The 5,675-nt window shown below is 37.9% G+C and overlaps 1 non-coding gene across 1 annotated transcript; it reads right to left on the bottom strand.

Moving 5' to 3' along the window:
• Nucleotides 1-5,565: 5,565 nt before the first annotated feature.
• Nucleotides 5,566-5,675, bottom strand: LOC141426052 (U6 spliceosomal RNA). Its single transcript, XR_012451161.1, has one exon. It is a non-coding gene; the product is annotated as a U6 spliceosomal RNA (small nuclear RNA).

Genomic DNA, 5,675 nt, shown 5'->3' with positions numbered 1-5,675 from the left:
TGTTCCTAAATTTGTCCAAAAACACTTCCATTCTAACCTCCCTCTCTGTACTGCAGCTCTCTACTATCCGGGGGAAATACTGGAAAGAAATAGTGCTGCACATCTGACGGGAGTTTCACACAATAGTCTGTCCTTCCCTTAGCGTGACTATTGATTTGCACTCTTCTGGATATATTCAGGAATGCTATCTGAAAGATTTTCTTTCCAAGTTTCTTCCCTAATTTGTTTTTAGAGGAGGTAGAAGCACGCGGAATATAAATTCCGCACCAGCAATTTGAAGTTTTTCCATGACTCACTCAAGGAAATTGCACAATAGCCTTTCTCTGCCAAACTCACACGCTCTTCTCAAATACCTTACTATTTGCCTTATTTTCTGACTCCCCAGGCCCTGTCTTTTTATTTTTTTCAATATGCCATTAACTATTTTTCTCTTTTCTCTATCGCTGTAAAACTCTCCAACGTATAGTCCTGCTATGAAAGGTGGCAACTGAGTCCTGGACACCCCCAGCCTTGCTAGTCTTCTCCTAGCAACTGTGCCACACGTTGCTTAGTAACATGGGGGGGGGTGAGAAAGAGTACAGTCACTATCACGTACCTAAAAATACTGCCATCATTCAAAATGATTAATAATGAGCTTATTTATTAAGATAGTAAGTCCAGAGACAACCTTTCAATGGTGGGGGCTTCTTTCAGGATATGCTGGTTTGAATAAACCTCTACACCTCTTATAATCAGTACACTAGAACAAGAGATTGCTGTTCATATAAGCAAACAGGAAAAAAACTGCAGATTTTCTAAGCCTTTTTCACCTATGAGTGCAGAATCAGTGTTTAAGTCTGCAGGAGAATGGAGGCACGCTTCTTTTTGGCTGGGCAGAGGAAGAAAAATGTAGTCTTTTCTAATTCCTGATGCACATGCATAATTGATTTTTAAATCTAAAAGAAGATGGAGCAATGTTTCTTAAAATACTTTTTTTATGCTGGGTCTTATTGGGAGTTGTGTCTTTTAGGGTTATAACCATAAATACAGTAATTTTTCAGTCAGTTTATCCAGAATTTAGAAATAACTGCACCATGCCAAATGCACTAAAACTATTCAGTTTCCAAAATGGTAAATTATTAATGCTAAGACAATACTATTGACTGAGTTAGATCTACTGAGTCAGGCTCTCCAGGAAGGAACTGGAAATCTTTATTTTTCTTTTTTTTTTTTCTTTTATTATTCATATGTGCATACAAGGCTTGGTTCATTTCTCCCCCCTGCCCCCACCCCCTCCCTTACCACCCACTCCACCCCCTCCCTCTCCCCCCCTTCAATACCCAGCAGAAACTATTTTGTCCTTATTTCTAATTTTGTTGTAGAGACAGTATAAGCAATAATAGGAAGGAACAAGGGTTTTTGCTGGTTGAGATAAGGATAGCTATACAGGGCATTGACTCACATTGATTTCCTGTGCGTGGGTGTTACCTTCTAGGTTAATTCTTTTTGATCTAACCTTTTCTCTAGTACCTGTTCCCCTTTTCCTATTGGCCTCAGTTGCTTTTAAGGTATCTGCTTTAGTTTCTCTGCGTTAAGGGCAACAAATGCTAGCTAGTTTTTTAGGTGTCTTACCTATCCTCACCCCTCCCTTGTGTGCTCTCGCTTTTATCATGTGCTTATAGTCCAATCCCATTGTTGTGTTTGCCCTTGATCTAATGTCCACATATGAGGGAGAACATACGATTTTTGGTCTTTTGGGCCAGGCTAACCTCACTCAGAATGATGTTCTCCAATTCCATCCATTTACCAGCGAATGATAACATTTCGTTCTTCTTCATGGCTGCATAAAATTCCATTGTGTATAGATACCACATTTTCTTAATCCATTCGTCAGTGCTGGGGCATCTTGGCTGTTTCCATAACTTGGCTATTGTGAATAGTGCCGCAATAAACATGGATGTGCAGGTGCCTCTGGAGTAACAGTCTTTTGGGTATAGCCCCAAGAGTGGTATTGATGGATCAAATGGTAGATCGATGTCCAGCTTTTTAAGTAGCCTCCAAATTTTTTTCAGAGTGGTTGTACTAGTCTACATTCCCACCAACAGTGTAAGAGGGTTCCTTTTTCCCCGCATCCTCGCCAACACCTGTTGTTGGTGGTGTTGCTGATGATGGCTATTCTAACAGGGGTGAGGTGGAATCTTAGCGTGGTTTTAATTTGCATTTCCTTTATTGCTAGAGATGTTGAGCATTTTTTCATGTGTTTTCTGGCCATTTGAATTTCTTCTTTTGAGAAAGTTCTGTTTAGTTCACGTGCCCATTTCTTTATTGGTTCATTAGTTTTGGGAGAATTTAGTTTTTTAAGTTCCCTGTATATTCTTGTTATCAGTCCTTTGTCTGATGTATAGTTGGCAAATATTTTCTCCCACTCTGTGGGTGTTCTCTTCAGTTTAGAGACCATTTCTTTTGATGAACAGAAGCTTTTTAGTTTTATGAGGTCCCATTTATCTATGCTATCTCTTAGTTGCTGTGCTGCTGGGGTTTCATTGAGAAAGTTCTTACCTATGCCTACTAACTCCAGAGTATTTCCTACTCTTTCTTGTATCAACTTAAGAGTTTGGGGTCTGATATTAAGATCCTTGATCCATTTTGAGTTAATCTTGGTATAGGGTGATATACATGGATCTAGTTTCAGTTTTTTGCAGACTGCTAACCAGTTTTCCCAGCAGTTTTTGTTGAAGAGGCTGCTATTTCTCCATCGTATATTTTTAGCTCCTTTGTCAAAGATAAGTTGCTTATAGTTGTGTGGCTTCATATTTGGATCCTCTATTCTGTTCCACTGGTCTTCATGTCTGTTTTTGTGCCAGTACCATGCTGTTTTTATTGTTATTGCTTTGTAATATAGTTTGAAGTCAGGTATTGTGATACCTCCTGCATTGTTCTTTTGACTGAGTATTGCCTTGGCTATTCGTGGCCTCTTGTGTTTCCATATAAATTTCATGGTAGATTTTTCAATCTCTTTAATGAATGTCATTGGAATTTTGATGGGAATTGCATTAAACATGTAGATTACTTTGGGGAGTATCGACATTTTTACTATGTTGATTCTACCAATCCATGAGCATGGGAGATCTCTCCACTTTCTATAGTCTTCCTCAATCTCTTTCTTCAGAAGTGTATAGTTTTCCTTGTAGAGGTCTTTCACATCTTTTGTTAGGTTTACACCTAGGTATTTGATTTTGTTTGAGGCTATTGTAAATGGAATTGTTTTCATACATTCTTTTTCCGTTTGCTCATTGTTAGTATATAGAAATGCTGATGATTTTTCTATGTTGATTTTATATCCTGCTACCTTGCTATAGCTATTGATGATGTCTAGAAGCTTCTGAGTAGAGTTTTTTGGGTCTTTAAGGTATAGGATCATGTCATCTGCAAATAGGGATATTTTGACAGTTTCTTTACCTATTTGTATTCCTTTTATTCCTTCTTCTTGCCTAATTGCTCTGGCTAGGAATTCCAGTACTATGTTGAATAGGAGTGGAGATAGTGGGCATCCTTGTCTGGTTCCTGATTTTAGAGGGAATGGTTTTAATTTTTCTCCGTTAAGTATAATGCTGGCTGTAGGTTTGTCATATATAGCTTTTATAATGTTGATGAACTTGGAAATCTTTATTTTTCACTAGCACAATTGCTTCAGCACACTAGGAAACACTGGTGTAGGATCACCCCGACATGTTCCAGAGGGGTGTCTTCTGATTTGACTTAGGAGTTATACATGTGTGTAAGCACATTCATTCCTCTGTTTAAATTTTTTTGAAACCTCAAAGATTACGTTCTAAATATCCCATCACATTCTCCCCTGTGGCTAACAAAATTGGTCAAGTTTTCATCATTTGTTCATTCTGCAAATATTTATTAAGATTATTTCGGCCAGTCGTGGTGGTGCACGTCGGTAATCAACGAGGCAGAGGATGAGGCAGGAGGACCACGAGTTCGAGGCCAGCCTGGGCTACACTTTTAAAAAAAAAAAAAGATTATTTTGAAATATAATTGATAGAATTTAATGACCAGTTGGAATTAATTTAAATGAATTAATATATGTAAAATACTTATAGTAGTGCCTGAAATATAGTGTTATAAGAGGTTATTATTATTTTAATATAACTTGGTAATGAGGAAAATGGTGGAAATGAACCGAGATTATAGAATAATTGAGCCGGGTGCTGGTGGCCCATGCCTGTAATCCCAGTTACTCAGGAGGCAGAGATCAGGGAGATCAAGGTTTGAAGCCAAACCTGGGCAATTAATTCGCACTGGGGCAGTTGAGTTCAAACCCCAGTGCTGAAAGAAACACAACAAAAACAAGAACTTTGACATTTGTTGTGGCTAGCTATACTAAAATTAGACTGGTTACAACTCTTCAGTGCCTTATGTCTAACAGATGCAATGTACCAATAAATGAACCAAAAATTTTTTATTCACTAGTAAATTAATCTCATCCTATTTTATCTACAAGCCAAGGATCTGAGAGAAAAAGAGAGGAATCCACATTTGGATGGCTGGGGGAGGGGACTCTGGAGCTCCTTTTGATTACTATTAAGTCCCTGTATCCAGGGCTCCATGGCAACCTTCCCAGTTGGCCTCCTAATTTCCTTCCAGCTGCTTCACAGGAGAAAGGGGTACAATGTACATTCTTGTGAGTGTGTAATTTGGGTTAATGAAGTGCAACCAAATTATAAATTGTGTTTCATGAAAACTGAGATTACTGTCTTCTCTATTTCCCTTTCTTTCTTCCCAGGAAAGAGGCCTTTGAGCCTCTAAGTTTTGTCTCCTTTGTTTCAAATGTCAGATTCATCAGTAGCCTTAGGTAAACCACCACCCCAATGTCTCAGAGCAAAATTACAAACTAAAAATGTGTATCTCAGGATATAAATATCTTGTTTAAAAGATGGTGGCTGACACCTATAATCCTAGCTACTCAAAAGGCAGATTTCAGTAGGATCGAGGTTCCAATCCAGCCTAGGGAAATAGTTCGAGAGACCCCTATAGCATGAAAAAAAACCAACATACACACACCCAAAAAGGCTGGCAGAGTGGCTCAAGTGGCAGGACGCCTGCCTAGCAAATATAAGGCCCTGAGTTCAAAGCCCAGCACTGCCCAATTAAGTAAGTAAATAAATAAATATAAACAAATAAAAGAGTGGCTCAGTAAAAGACTTCAATGAATGACTTCACAACACTATATTACAATGATGGAGAAACATTTGTATATTACAAAGTATAGGCATTTATTGTGCTTTTTGTCTTACTTCTGCAATAGAAATTCACAATTTTTGTGTCTGCTATACACTAAAAATACTTCCTTAGATAGATAAAACTCAGTTACCAGAATGACCACAGATAATTGTTACCACAGTTATCAAAAAAAAAAGCTTATTTAGTAATATTTTATTGGGTTGATCAGAATTTGAGGAAAACAATATTAAGCTTTAAAAAAAATTCAGAATTCCAGCTGTATGTCATTCTTATCAAAATTTTTAGCACTAGAATCTGGCTGAGGTGAATTCAGTAGATAATGTTTATTTTACTTAATTTTTTTTTCCCTGCTTCATGAATTTGCATGTCATCCTTGCACAGGGGCCATGCTTCTCTTCTTTGTATCATTCCAATTTTAGTATATGTGCTACCGAAGCAAGCAC

This window comes from Castor canadensis, chromosome 8 (genome assembly GCF_047511655.1).
Source record: "Castor canadensis chromosome 8, mCasCan1.hap1v2, whole genome shotgun sequence".
Lineage (NCBI taxonomy): Eukaryota > Metazoa > Chordata > Mammalia > Rodentia > Castoridae > Castor > Castor canadensis.
Note: the sequence above shows the minus strand (reverse complement) of the source record. Positions and strands in the feature narration are given on the sequence as shown.